General features: G+C 42.9%; 1 protein-coding gene across 1 annotated transcript in view; it reads left to right on the top strand.

The window, feature by feature from the left end:
* The window catches only part of FNDC3B (fibronectin type III domain containing 3B), a 186112-nt gene that overhangs the window by 862 nt on the left and 170530 nt on the right, over positions 1–14720 (top strand). The gene's annotated exons all lie outside the window — the stretch shown is intronic.

Here is a 14720-nt window from a genome sequence, read left to right as displayed (position 1 = left end):
CATCGCCGCCGCCCTCCCCGCCCGCTGCGGCTCCCGGCGGAGAAGTGCGGGAGCGGTCGGGGCTGGCGGGGGCCGCGGGCACCGCGGGTGTGTGCGGGGCGCCTGCCCGCGGCGCCCTCCGAGCCGCGCCCCGCTCCGCAGCCCCGCTCCGCAGCCCCGCTGCCCGGCCGAGGGTGCGGGCAGGTGGAGGAACCGGGGGCTCCTCCGCCTCCAGAACGTCGGGATCCAGAGGGCATGTTGAAGAAAAAGCTGGAGAAAGGCGCGACCGTCTTCTCTCGGCCCCGTCCTCCCCGCCCGGCTCCTGGCAGAGGCGGCTTGGGGAAGGAAAGCCCTGGAAACTTTTTATTTTTGCTTGCCAGACACCTTTTTAAAATGGCATGCGACCAGCAGACGGAGTGAAAAAAGAACAACTCTTTTTAAAAGCTTAACCTCTCTTAGGTTAAGACCACAGCTGCATCCCCCCCTTCCCCGGTTCTCAGAAATGTTCTATTTAAATAAGGTTTTGGCGGAGGTAGTGCGGCTTGGAGTTAAATGTAACGAACCATTTATCCCATCTATATTTGTAGAATACAAGGCGCGGGGCAAGCCTGCCTCTCTCCATATTAGTAATTTTGTATTTCATTTGCATTTCTTTGTGTCCTTTGAGTATCTAAAAGTACTGGCCTTAAAGGGGTAGTTACCCCATCACGGAGGGGGGAACTGAGATGGGGAGAGATTGCAGTTTCTTGTTGGTCTTCTTTTTTTATTTTGGATTTTTAAAAAATTTGTTATTTGGACTCTGTGCTGGATCAGTGAGAACAGGATTCACGTATCCCAGTTCCCTGTGCCCTAACCACAGCTGCTCTATCCCTTAACCGCTTACCCTGCAGAACACAGGGCTCAGCCAGTATGTTCCTGAAAGGTGCCAAACCAGTCTAACTCGAGTTTAATAATGTGCTAGGTAATGGGGTTTCAAACTTCCACAGGTTTTTAAGTGTAGAACACTATTTCTCAACGTTTTTTTTTTTTTGCAGCAGAGCTTGCTTAAAAAAGGTTGAGAGTGCCAGGCCTGGCAGTGCCTCAGTGCCTGTAACTGGTCTGGGTCTGCGCTTTGTTCTGATGGGGAGCGGCTGGTCTGGACACGGATGACACAATGTGTGCTTGGCTGCAAATCCAGATAAAGGCATTGCTTCCATAAACCTCAGGAATGGGCCACGGGCTGCCTCCTGAGTGGAAGCATCTTGCTCGTCTCGCCGTGTCCAGCGCCGGTCTGGCCCACCTACCGCCCGTGTGTCTTTCTCAGCAGTCGGAGAATAAGCTGCCGGTGCTACCAGTAAGAAAATGATTCTTGGCCGTGTTCCCGGGGTCATTTCGGGTCTCGAACAGAAGCGGTCTGTTAGTGCTTTTCTCTTAATCTTCAGCACTCTTGTGGTTCCTTCTTGTTAGTTTCAAAGCTGTTGTGATTTGTGGTTGTATTGGGACCCTGCTGTGGCAGAAACGTCTGCTGCCCCAGAAGTATCGTGTATTGTTCCTCCCAGTTCAGTATCTTTTAGCTACTATGCTTATAATGTAGCTCAGAGATGAGTCTGTGTGGAAGCTGATATATTTTAACTTTTTTTTTTTTTTTTTTTAATTTTAGGCCTTTGGGACTCATCTGGTTTGGGTTTGAGGTCACTGCTGGGACAGCAGTGAGAGGTTTTTTTCATACTGTTAGCCTATAGTTGGCCAAAGGATAAGAAATGAAGGTAGTTGGCAGCCAAAATAAGCTGATATTCTGCTATAGCCAAGAAGCTCAGAGCTGTAACTCCATACTGCAAGTATTTTATCTTTAGTGTCAGAAGAGTTTGTAACTTCCAATCTGAAATCTGTTTATCCTGGCACTTTTTTTTCCTACGTGTAGTATTTAGGGAACTGAAAGAAGATTTCTCCCTTATACCTCTTTCTTAGCAGAGAATTTGGGTTTTTTTCTCCTCACTTTATAGTGTCCTTTATGTCTTCTGAGAAAGAGAAGCAGTTGAGGGCAGTCAAATTTACGCAGTTCATAAATCTGTGCAATATACACAGACCATGCAGCAAACTTCTGCATGTGTGTGGTTATATTCATGAACTTTCTAATAAGTATAATTGACTTTTTCCCTCAAAAATGTAGGTTGTCAGAGCCAACATTTACAGTATGAGTAAATATTTGTAGCGTGGGGCTCTTAATTCCTACTAAATACATATAATTAAATAAAAGGCCCAGAGCCCAAACATACCTGAATAAAACAAATGACTCTCTACAGTGCTTTTCTCTTCACTGTAGTCTGCCACTTCCCTCCAAAGAAAAGACACGAGGGAAGATGGAGTGACCTCTTTGGAGCGCCTGGAGTGGCAGTTTAGGACACACTGGGAGAGCATCCCATCATTCCACCAAGGAAGTGGCTAATGAGTGTTGAAGTCTGGAAATAGTGTCCCAGTGCACTGGCATTGTTTTGAGCAACATGCCACAAGTTATCGAAATCCCATTTGTTTGCAGTAGCCTTTAGTGTCCAGCAAATAAAATAAATAGCAGAAGAAGCCAGCAGAGCCCTGTGTAAATCCCAGCTGTGCAAAATACCGGCGAGGCAAAGAGTTTCTCAAGCGTTGCCCAAAGAGGATTTGTGCCTCAGTGATTGTCTCTGCACTGCTGTGTGGTGGAGGATCCTTTAGAAACAGCAATATCAAAACTCGTGTTGTCTACGGCCAAGGTTTAGTGTCCCTGTGTGATCCGTCCCTGGAGATGGAAGGTATGTAGGAAGAGGGAAGTTCTTCAAACAAGGCAGTGGAAATAGGAGCCGCTGGATATGCAAGCCATCTACAGGCAGGAATGTTGGTGTGTCAGCGAGCAGATAACTCCAAATAGCTTCCAGTGGGGATGTGGTGGTTGGTGTTTTTATCAGTTTATTCTAAGCACCTCTTTGCAAAATTAAAGTTGGAAGCCTGCTCGCTGTTCGATTCCAGACAGCTAGGAAAAAATAAAAAGGCACAAACTAATTAAACGTGATTTATCGTGGAATTTGCAACAGTGTTGGAGAGATGAGTTGCCTTTCAGAAATGGTGCTGTGGATGTTAAATCTGTGTTCTGCTCTGGATGAAAAATGATGGTGCTGTTGAGCAACTACATAAGAAAAATGTCATCTGTGTTAAAGTCTGTTCTTGAACAGGTATATTCCCTGGAGGTCCCAGGTAGTGCAGCTTTGAGTAAATCTTTGTGGTGCTTTTAATTGGGAAAAGGATGGGTTTCCTTGAGCTTAGAGGTTAAAATGTAGGGCTTCTCCAGTGACATGCTCTCTGCGTTTGATCTGAGGAATTCTTTGTTTACAAGTAAATTGTGGTGTTTGTTAGCAGATAACAGACAAAAAGCCAGCTGCATAAAAAACATTCTCTATTTGTTTTTCTAGTGGTGACAGTTTATAATGGTGATATACTGAAAATTGCCATGTGGGTACTCTGCTTAGTAAACTGCAGCTATGTATAGTGTTAGTTTTGTAATATGAAGCAACAAACAATTCCTAAGTAATTAAATATGTAATTTATAATTTTTTTTGAAGAGGACAAAACTGCAGCTGTTACTGATATGTGGCATTTGCTTATTCTGGCATCTGCTCCTTCTTCTAGAAGGTACTCAGTGCATTGACAAGATGGATTCAGGAGAGAAGTTTCTGCTGTTGTGTTTTGGTTTATCTTGTTATTTGTTAGATTTAGAATAACTGAAAGCGAGCACTTGAATTCTCTGGAGATGAAGGTGATAAGCCTGTCTGATTTTTCTGTGTTGACTTAGTGTATGGCAATTCTGTGGCAGCATTGCAAATACCTTAAAACATGCTTTTACATCCTGGTCTCTTATCATTGCTTTAGTCGTAATTATGGACATTCCTATTATTAGGTCCTTGCAAAGGACTCTCAGAATGTGTGAATACATGTATTTAAACATATACTTCATGTTTTCAGGAATGTTTTGAAAAGAATGCTTTGAAAAGAGAGAAATTACTTTCAGGAGGTTAATAAAAACTTCAATAAACAACAATTTTAGATGACCCTTGCCACCCTCAGAGATGCTTGGGATGATGTGTACAGATTTCCCCGTGCTTTTAATCTAAACTAGCAAAATCAATGTGTTCTGCTTAATTTGTAGATTCTCTGGGCCTCTGTGCAGCTGTGTCAATTTTACACGGTTGCTCCCTGTTCTCCACTCACCCACTAATAAAATGCCAATGTTTATAACCTAAATCCCAGTGTTATCTTTTGCCCCAAATATTTCCACACAATTCTTTAGTCAAGCCCAATGCTGTAGTGAAGTAAGATGGTGTGATTATTTTGGACTATCTTGATAGCACAAACAGCATGGGAGTAGAGAGTTGTCCCGATTTGCTTCAGGATGACCTTACCATTTTCCTTTAGTGTATCATTAGTTAGCTGAAGGAATTCATTCTCCTTTTTAACTTGCCTTTGTTGTAGAAGTGTGTCCCTGCTCAGTGGCAGTTCACGTGACATAAGTGACCTTATGCTTGCAGACACTTGAGCTGATCCGGGTGTGTTACTCAGTGTTACGCATTGCTCTGCTCCTTGTTTGTTTATTGATGCGGAATAATGCTGCAGACGAAAAAAATGATGACAGCATTTGTGGATAATGAGAGCACTGAGTGGGTTTCCTTCTGGTCAGCCTCTTATTTTTTGTGGATTCACGTGATGCCAACTCATAGAAGAGGAAAAAATTGCTTTCAGTGTCTTGTTACTAGCAAATGGCAAGCAGAAGCATCACTTCGTTAGAATAAATTAACAGAGCACAAGAGACCAAGTTGGAACTGCAGAGCTTGTGGACTATTTTGGGTCTATAATGCCCAAATAGTTGGGTTTTTTGTCTCTAAGCACTGGTAGAAGTGGTGAGTTTGAAAACCAAAGGCACAGCTTGGGCTTGACTGACTCCAGGAAGGGTGTTGCTTTGCTGGAGGACTCAGTATTTTGTCTTTCATACTGTGTTAAAGTATCAGGAATAATGGCTTAGGTTGAAGTAGGAAAAATTCCTCCTTTTGTGACAAGATAAGGCAAATTGGGATATACCATGTACATGATTGTTCTAGATGTATTTGAACTGGATGTAAGTTTGGGACCCAGTTGCATACGTGCCTGCATACGTGTGTGTTCTGTTCTTGTAGCAGATGGTAATTGGTGTTTGGCTTTGAGGAGTGTGTTTGGCTTGAACAGTTAAAATGTTGGTCTTGTTCTCCCCAGTTCTTACTTCACTTTGCTTAGCACATATTAATATCCTGTTCTTTTGTGCCACTCTGAAGCTCTGAGGAAATGATTTTATAGTCTTGTTAGGAGATATATTTTTATTAACTGTATTAAAAATTGAAAAAAGGGGCTAAAAATAAGCTGTAGTTTTTTCCCAAAACATTGTTATTGTTGTTCCTCTGTTACACATTCTTGTATTGAACTGTGGCTACCTTGGAAGCCATGGCTTTTAAGGTGAGGAATTTGTTCCTATTTGGTTGCACTGTCTGAAGGATGACAACACGTTTCTTGAGGGCTGATTTCCACTGAGTCATCCCCCAAGCAGGGCAGAGGGACATTCAGCTGCTATCACATCTTTTGCTTTGGCAGGTTAACTAGGAAATTTGTTTTCAAAGCCTGCCTTGGGGAGGAGAGAGCAACAAGTCTTTATTTTTGAATGCTGGAAGTTAGAAGCTGTGGTGGCTCAAAGAAAAGCAAATAAAGAAAACAACTGTTTCTTACTCTGGATTTTTATGGAATTGGCTTCTGCTTTAGTGAGGTTTGTTTTTTTTTAACTCTGAGCTCTTCTGCTTTTCTCAGTGTCCCACTTGCCCATCCTTTCTTTAATGCACTTATTCATTAGCCACAGGTGATTTCTGATACTACAATAGGGTTTTCCTTTTAATTATCTCTCTGTATGATTTATGTTCTGTTGGTTGCACAGCTGTTAAAGGTGATCCTCAGCCATGCAGTGAGGTTTCTTCTGCTCTCATGCTCCATGCTGTGGGGCTCGGGGTGCAGCATTTGGTCACAGGAGCAGTGTGCCTCCTGAGCAACCCATCTGACAATCCATGTGTCTGGGGAGCTGAGCAACTAGAGACACAATACTTAATTTGGCACGATGTGATGTTTGCTCTTTGCTGGCTTTTCTTGAATGCTTCAGATGTGGGCAAGGGAGGGGCAGCAGATCTGTGTTTGTGGAACGCTGCCTTCCCTTCTGTTCTCTTCCCTTTGACTTCATGCTCTTGTTCATGCACTGGATGTGACGTGTGGCCCCTGCATGACTAAAAGTGCAGGTATGTGGACGTGGGGCTGCTGGCTGGGAGGAACGTGTCCATCCACATGTGCAGTGGGGTGTGCCCAGCACTGCAGCCCAGGTGGCTGTGTCTTGGCTCTGAGGTGGGTACAAATGATCCGGGAAGGCTGTGGTGTGTGGTCCCCACATGCTTCAGAAGAGTTGAAGTGGCCTGATCTGACAGGACCACAGGTGCTGCTTCTTGAGTCATAGGTTGAGGCATTGTTGATGGTATGGGTCCCAGCCAGCTATACAAGGAGGGAAAATCCATCTTCAAAAGCTGCTTCTGAGGAACAGGTCAGAAGTTTTCTGGTGTGGTTGGCAAGGATGTTCCTATAAGGAAGGAAATGAGAGGTTGGCAGTATATAGTGAGGTGGCCTCGTGGTTTGGCTGTCGTGTGTAAGAGGTGACAGCGTTAGAAAGAGTTAAACTGCGCATGGTCTGTGGAGAGCTTAGGCCTGGAGAGTAACCCAGAAGCAGGATGAGCTGCAGAAGGTTGGTGGTGTTACGGAAAAGAGAAAGGGATGGCAAAAATTAAATCTAAATTCAGTATAAATCATAGTTAATTGGTGCTTCACTATGTCTGTGGTGATGTCTGAACATGTTGTCTCCTCTTAAATGAGTGACCTTACGTGGCTTGGAGGAGCAGAGAAAATGCCACAGTGTCACAAATAATCCCCTGTAGAAACTGTGGAGTTAAACACTTAAGATTCTGAATCAGTGCAAATGACTTGATAGCCAAAAGACTGACCCCTGCTCTCTTTGTGCACTGTGACCCTGCAGGCTATCAGCGCTGCTCTAAAAAGTTCAACCTCCTTTTGTACTTGTAGGAAATGTATGTTGGATGTTTTGAGGATAAAGGGTTAATTTTATGACAATTCAAGGTATATGCTGATATGTTCATAAGTCAACTTGTTTGACAGTCATTTTCTCACTGTTCTCTAATCAGAAGTTTGTTACTTAGACTGATGCAGATTCTTTCCTGGTCTCTGATTATCAAACACCCAGAATACGCAGAAGTGAAGCCTGATTTTCTGATGATTCTGTGTTTTGCTTACATGCAAGCAAGTAGTTCATTCCCATGGCGTCTCCTTATGTTACTGTCTATTTGTATGTTGTCCTTTTGGTTTATCTGTTGTAAAACTAAATTACATTTTAGTTCAGCAGCACCTCAAAACAACAACAGAAGTCAACAAACAGAAACCTTAAAGGACCAAACCAAAATGACTTGGTATTTCACATTGTGGTTAACTTGGTGAGGTAATAATGTCATGTTCAGAAGTAAGAAGTATCCTGTGGATTTCACCAGAGACCCAGGTAGTGTCTTACTGGATGATTTTTGTGGTGTACTTGGTGGCATTAAGCTGTTCCTACCATGCCAGGAAGTTAAAATGCCATAAATAGGAAGCAGCATAAGGTTCATTGAGAATTTTAGTACTAGGTCATAGCACCAGTTTTGCTTCATGAAGGTCTAGGGTCACACTCTTACACACTTGGCACTGAACATGCAGGTTACATTATTCATAGCTGACCATAACCAATGCATGAGAAATCTTATGGCTAAAGAGGAATGCTGAGATTTTTCAACAAAGGAAAAGTTCTGCAGAGTTTGACATGGAGAAAAGTGACCGAAAGGATAGATTTAGAATAGATTCTAGGAATAAATTTTTTACTGTGAGGGTGGTGAGACTGGCACTGGTTGCCCAGAGAGGCTGTGACTGCCCCATCCCTGGAAGTGTTCAAGGCCAGCTTGGATGGGGCTTGGAGCAGCCTGGGGTAGTGGAGGGTGTTGCTGCCCATGGCAGGGCGGTTGGAACTACATGATCTTTATGGTGCCTTTCAACCCAAACCATTTCATGAGTCTATGATCTGAGCCTTAATCCTTGTTTCTTGTGTGTCAGCTGGTGGCAAAATTAACTTGTTTAATTCTGCTCTGCACATGTTTATTTTTTGCAACTCCATATGCTGCTCTAACAGATCTTTATTATTGCTTGTTAAGTTCAGCGGTGCTTTTAGTGACTGCACAAAACATAAACATCCTCTGTGACTTCGTTAGACATACAGTGCAAACTTTTTGTTGACTTGAAGGCTGTTCCTTGGGTCAGTGAGCACTGCAAGGAGCAGTCAGGGCACGGTATGCCCACAACTGCGAGGATATGTGAAACAGAAAAGAATTGTCTTGTTACCTAATTTAAGTCTTCTCTCTGCAAGCTCTTGTGTGTGTGGTGTTTTATCTTTACCCTTTCCCTTCTAGGTTAACAGGGCTGGACGTGCTTGTCCAGCTGTTCCAGCTGCCTTGTTCAGTGGGCAGGAAATGGTGATGTGGTGGAAATTAGGCAATTCTGCTGTGTGCAACCAAAAGGGTCTCTGATCTCTTCCACAGCAGCCGCTTCTGGATAAAACACAAGAGTCAAGTCATTCAGATACTTCTGTAACCACAATCTGTGTAACGAACAAGGCAGCTACACTTGAATTTTGTATGCGTCTGAATAGGTTGCTTCAGTGGATGTGTGAGAGCTGCTATGTCACTGGAAAGGCAATATTTGTAGATCTAAAACTCTGAAGTTAGACATCAACGGTTTCACTTCCTTTTGGCATTTTGGGATCATGCAGTCAAACAGGATGATATTATGCTCTAAAATGTTACTGTGAAAAGTTTTTTCAGTTTCTCAGACCTTCTAGACTATTCCAGTCCTGCCCTTCCTAGCACCTGAGTCCCTTCAGGTCTGTCTCAGTGAATCCTTATTTCTCTCTTTCCTTTTTTCTGTGTTAGATTTTTCTAGACTACCGTGTATTGATTTCAGCGTGTCCTCAGTTGTTGGGTTAGTGCAAGGGGATGAAAGGGAGTGAAATGTGGGAATTGGGACGGAGAAAATATGGATACACGAAGACATGGAAAATAGTATTGACTGGATTAGTTTACCAGTAGACCAAGTGTATTATTATTATTGGCCCTGCTGTAATTTAAGGTTCCGTGACGTTCTCTCAATGAAAATATAAGCAAATACAATAACACACTCTTACATGATTGAGTTCACTTGGACATTGATAACACCACCTTTGAGCAAATTTGATCCCGTCTGGTTACCAGCAGTGACGTGGTTTTGCTGCAGCTGTGGAGCTGTGGGCAGTGCTGGGTAGGGACGAGGTGCTGCTTTCTGGCTCCGTGTTAGCGACGTGGCAGCGGGAGATCTGTCCTTTCACTTCGGGAGGGAAAAGCAAAGCCTTGGCCTGGTGCCTGGACTAACCTCACATGGCAAGCAGAGGATTTGTATTTGAGTTAGAAAGTAAATGGGGATGGCAGATTAGATCTGCCGACTTCCCTCCTCTTCTGTCTTCGGAAGAGTTATTTTCCATTAATTATAGATACTTAAATTTTTATTTTTTTTTTTAAGTGTCTTGGCTCTGTAGAGCAAGTGAGTTGTAGCTGTGGTCTGCTGGTTCCCTGAAGGACCCAGGATGACTGGCTGGGCAGGAGATTTCTCTCTGCTCAGGCAGGGGTGCAGTGAGGTCTTGCCTGTGCTCCCTGCCAGGGCTCTTCCTCCTCCTGGTCCTACTGCCTGACAAGTGCAAGGCAACTTGAGGGAGCTGTATGCAAGTTGATGTGATTCAAATGAAGAAAACTTTCCCTTAAAAATTTCGAAGATTTGACTGGTTCTTTAGTGAGTATTTTATGTTGGCTACATACTGTATAAAGTGTCACTGATTTAGTATTTTTGCATATCCCTGCTTTTCTCAGAAAATGTTTTGCAATATTCAACTTGTGCATTTATGAAAGGATTTGGCAGATGGAAAAGGGAAGCAACAACTCTTCTCTCCTCATACACAAATACACAGTTGGAAGGAAGAAACAGATAAATACCATTTTTATCTATTCTGGTATATTAGACAAAGGTTTTCTTTGTTTTTCTGCCAACATCAGCTCTTCCTGACCTTTGTGATCAATATTAGCACTGAAGTTTCTTAAAGCAGATATGGAGACTTTGTTGTGCAACTGTTCAGCCAGAGTGTGAACGTGCTGTGATAGTGGTTATACAGCCATGAAGAAAGGTACCCACCCAAGGGGGGAATCTTACTTTGCTTTTAATAGAGATAGGAAGGGAGATTAGCACTATTTTGCAAGTCCTTCTGGGATTTGTTTTGGAAAATGTATGCATTCTGATCACCTATGTTAGTGAAAGGTGGGTAAATTTGAAGTGGTAGAGTTACAGGCAAGGGTTACAAGCATGACTGGAAGTGTAGAAAGCCTTTCTCGTAAGATGAGATGGAGAAATGTTTAACAGGAAAGAAGTTCCAATGAACTTTACTATCTCTAAATCCATCAGAGGTAAACACTGAAGGCATACAGGACTGTTTAAGCCAAAAGCCGGTGTTGGCAGATGAACGTGTGGATGCAAGATGTCAGTAAATAAAAACTTCTTTAGAATTTGATCAAACAGCTTAGTCCAAACCCAGTCCAGCTATCTAAACAGGAGCCAACTTATGGCAAGCAGGAAGACCTAAGTAATTTTAATGTACAGGGCTTAATGCAAGGCTGTTAAAAGAATATGTGGCTGTGGTATTCCCAGATATGAATAAAGAGTGTACAAGTGGCAAACTGGTTTCAAGGAAGTGGGAGAACAGAGAACCTGGAATATAGTCTGATGAAAGTACTGTGGGCATTCATTGCAGCTGCAAAATTTATAAATCTAATCCTTATTTTTTTTAATGAACTGGCATAATAATAAAAATACTTTTTTTCAAATCTGCTTGCACCTGAAGTTATATATGTGCAGAGCTGTACAATACTGGTGGTGCAACTTCAATATGGCTGGAATCCTGGTGGAATTTCACTTTGTGTCCTGTTACTTCTATTGGTAGAAGGTCCTGATGTAACATAATTCCAGGAAAGGAGATGGGCAGCTTTCAAAGAGCTTTGAACATCAGGTCAGACAGTAAAGGTGCTTTCCCAAAGTGGTGGATCACTTATCAAAGTGGAGAGATTTGTATCCAAAACTTTACCAATGATGATCTCTAGGAAAGAGTGTATTAATTCCTTAGATAATCACAGGCTTCAAAGCAAAATCAGAATGCAAGATAAACTTTTGTTTGCACTTTGTCTTAGGAGGAAAAAAAAAGTAAAAATGTCAGGGTTATACAAATGTGAATTTAAATACTTAAAAATCAAAATGTCTGAATTTGTTTGCTGATAGAAGATGGAAGCTATACCAAAATAAAAGGTAAGAGTCTTCTAAAAAACTGAAGTCAGTGAATAAATGTGCAGTGCCAAAATAGATGTACTTTCAGTGGTAAGGAAAGGAAAATCCAAATTTGGTCATCTGCAACTTCAGAAGTGGCTGTAAAACCAGCAAATTGCTTGTTCTGCTTGCACCATGACTCTGGAAAAGGAAAAATCAGTATGTAGAGAAGGTATTATCCACTTAATTGCTTGGTAGCTACGCTGAAATTGCTTTAATACTGACCTATGGTGTTCCCTTTCCCAGCAGAAATGCTTTTGTGTCAGGCAGAAATTAATGTCTCTTTGGAGAGAGGAGGATGCAGTGACTCCTGCAGACTTTCATCTGAGCCTTTTCGTCCGCAACAGAAGTCACAGGAACTTGTTGACAAAGCTGTTTTCTGTGATACAACTGAGGTTTTGTTTTGGGGTGGGGCTTTCTTTGTTTTGTTCTAAAGAGTCAGGTTTTACTTATATATATTATCAACACTCTCATTTAAGTTTGTGATGTGCTTTTTCCTGAGCTGCTTGGGGGGTGGGGGGAGTTGTTTTAATTGTCTTTATGCTAATGTAGAAGAACTGGGAGCTTGTTTCCATCCATCAGCGCTGGAAACTGAAACAAAAGCCAAGCAAACTTGCAGATGGTTGCAGATCCTGGATCCCAGCCACTGCCCGATGCTGCTCAGTCTGCCTGCCTCTGTCATTTGCTGCTTACAAAACACTGTGCTGGGCGTGTGAGTGTGGACTTTGCCTTCCCGGAGGACTTTGCCTTTGTCAGCAGCAGGAGGAGGAAGGTGCAGCCGTGTGCTGGGGCAGGAGCAGTCCCTGCGGGGTCCTCAGCCTTTGGCCAGGGCTCCTCGCCAGCGACGTAAGGATTGGCTTGGGAGTTCTCCAGGGTTATAAAACACCCAGCTGTTGAACTTTTAAAGTTGTGTGACTGGGCAGCTGGGATGGACTGGAGGGTGAGCTGTATTTGACGGAGGAACAATGGTTTCACAAGCGCGTACACGTACTCCCCTCACCCCCCTTCTGCGGCCATGGGTGTGCACTATCTGAAATCCTGTCGCTAATTAAAAATCACAATAAGCCAATGCACTTAAAAGTGGGTTTTGTTGGCTTTTTTTTTTTTAAATTTAAAACTGCTGTGACCGGGGAGTTAATGAAACAATTGGGAGCAGCATCTCGCATTGTGGCCACTTGCTCAGTCGTGGCTGAGTTGGTGCAAAGTGTGTTGGAGTCGATTTTTATTGTTCTAATGGGATTTCAGCCTACTGTGGCAAGGGAAAAGTTAACATAGGCAACAAGAACTAACTCAGCTTCCACGGGTGAAAATGCTGGTGGGAGGCCAGGAGCTGGCTGGAAGAACCTGGCTGGGAATGGGGCAAAGGGAGCATCCCTGAGGAGGTTGGTGGAGCCAGGAGCACAGCAGAAGTGATCAGTGGGGCTTTATTTAATGCTGGCTGGGTAGTATGGTTTAGTTTCAGTCTCACCCACAAACTGCTAAGCATATCCTGATTTAGGAAGGTCAATATGAAAAAGCTTGCAGTGTAAAGCTGTAGTTTTTAATGTGGACAGTCAAACAGATCCCGTGAAGTGATAATTAGTGTTACTGGTCAGGGCAGGCTGTCAATTTTAGTAGGAAATCATTAAATAAATACTGGTGAATAACCAGTATGCTGGTTCTTCTTCCCTTGGAAGAGACCAGAGCACTAACAGAGGTGATGTGTTTCATTATCCCCATTTTGCAGCTGAGAAAACAAGACACAGAGGTGAAAATACTGGAGATACTTTGTTTGGGGCTTGTTTCAGTTGAAGCTGGACTAGAAGTCTTATTGGTGGTCTGCACATGCCTGGGGATTTTTCCCCCCAACACAGCTCTTGACAAGTGCCTGTGTGCAGTTCTTACCTCTGAAAGCCTCTCCCAGAGGAGGTTTCCTTGGCAAGAGGGCAATAACTACTTGCCTTCTGCTCAGCATATTATATTGTATCTGTAGGAAGCCTTTGTGCAAGACTGACTTGCTGTTGGTAAGGGGGGGGCAAGAACAGTTCTCTTACAAATGCCAGCTAGGTCTTTGCAAACTAATAAAATTGTCAGTAGGCAGTACAGCATACACCTGATTTAGTAAGGTTACAGTTCTTGTTTAGGAAGGGTATAGTTATCCTGGCTTACTTGTAATTTATATTCTGGTGAGTGCATATTTCATATTTCCATTTCCATAAGAGGAGGAAATACTGCTCACTTCCCCTGGCTGATTCCATCTACTTCAATAGCTAATCTTTGGATTTTCATTTCTAATGTTGTGCCCAACTCTGATTTGCCTGGCTCCTGCTTCTACTTGCTGGTTCTTACTTGTTCTTTAACATCCAATCCTCGTTGGCCGTGGGACCATTATAAAAATACCAGCCCTTTGAGAGGGCTGATTCACACACGGTGTTATCAGCTCGCAGATTAACCTGTGGTCAGTTCGCTGGCCAGCTCTTAATACTTTGGAGATATTTCATTTTGATTGTGCAGTGTGAACTCTTATCAGTGTTGCGTGGTACCAAGTCAAACACTGGCTAAAGAACACACACATGCTAACACAGCTATCTCTCCAACCAAAGGTGTAATCTCGGCCCAGAGCGCACTTGGAGTTGTTTGACAGGGCCTGTTTTATATAGAAGGACAATGCTGATTATGTTTCTATCTTTGAATTCTTTATCACTGGAATCCTTCATTGACTTTTGATTGTTTTATCTGAAAGCTGTGTCTTACTAATGGGATGTGATTGCACTGGGCAACCTGTTTCCCTCTCAGCTGCTGGTGCTGGGTTAGCACAGTCTCTCTCTGCTCTATCCCTCTGCATCAGTGTGCCCTGATGTTGGTCAGGCATTTCTTTAAAGGCTTGAATCAAAACTTAATTAAAAGTTTTCGGGGCTGACTTGCCCACTGGGGTAAGTCAACAATGTGATACAAGTGCATTTTGTGGCTCTTCCAAATACCAAATGGAAGAATTTGTTAAATTCTTTTCCCCTGCATCATTAGCCCTATTTTCACTTCTGATTAGCAGTGGGGTTATTGCCACTTATTATCCTTAGTTTGTTTTAGCACACAGCTCATTTTCTGTTTTCTTGCAAGTCATGGTTATTTTTCTTTGACTTGCCTTGACTTTAGCCTTGGTTTCACTTACCAAATTTCTGTACTACTTTCACTATCTATTCTTAGCTTCCCTCTTTTAC

Source organism: Corvus kubaryi, unplaced genomic scaffold (assembly GCF_017639235.1).
Source record: "Corvus kubaryi isolate FWS band 111438036 unplaced genomic scaffold, C.kubaryi_AGA036_p1.0 37397, whole genome shotgun sequence".
NCBI classification, from domain to species: Eukaryota; Metazoa; Chordata; class Aves; order Passeriformes; family Corvidae; genus Corvus; species Corvus kubaryi.
The sequence above is the reverse complement of the archived record's forward strand: the minus strand, read 5'-3'. Positions and strand labels throughout refer to the sequence as shown.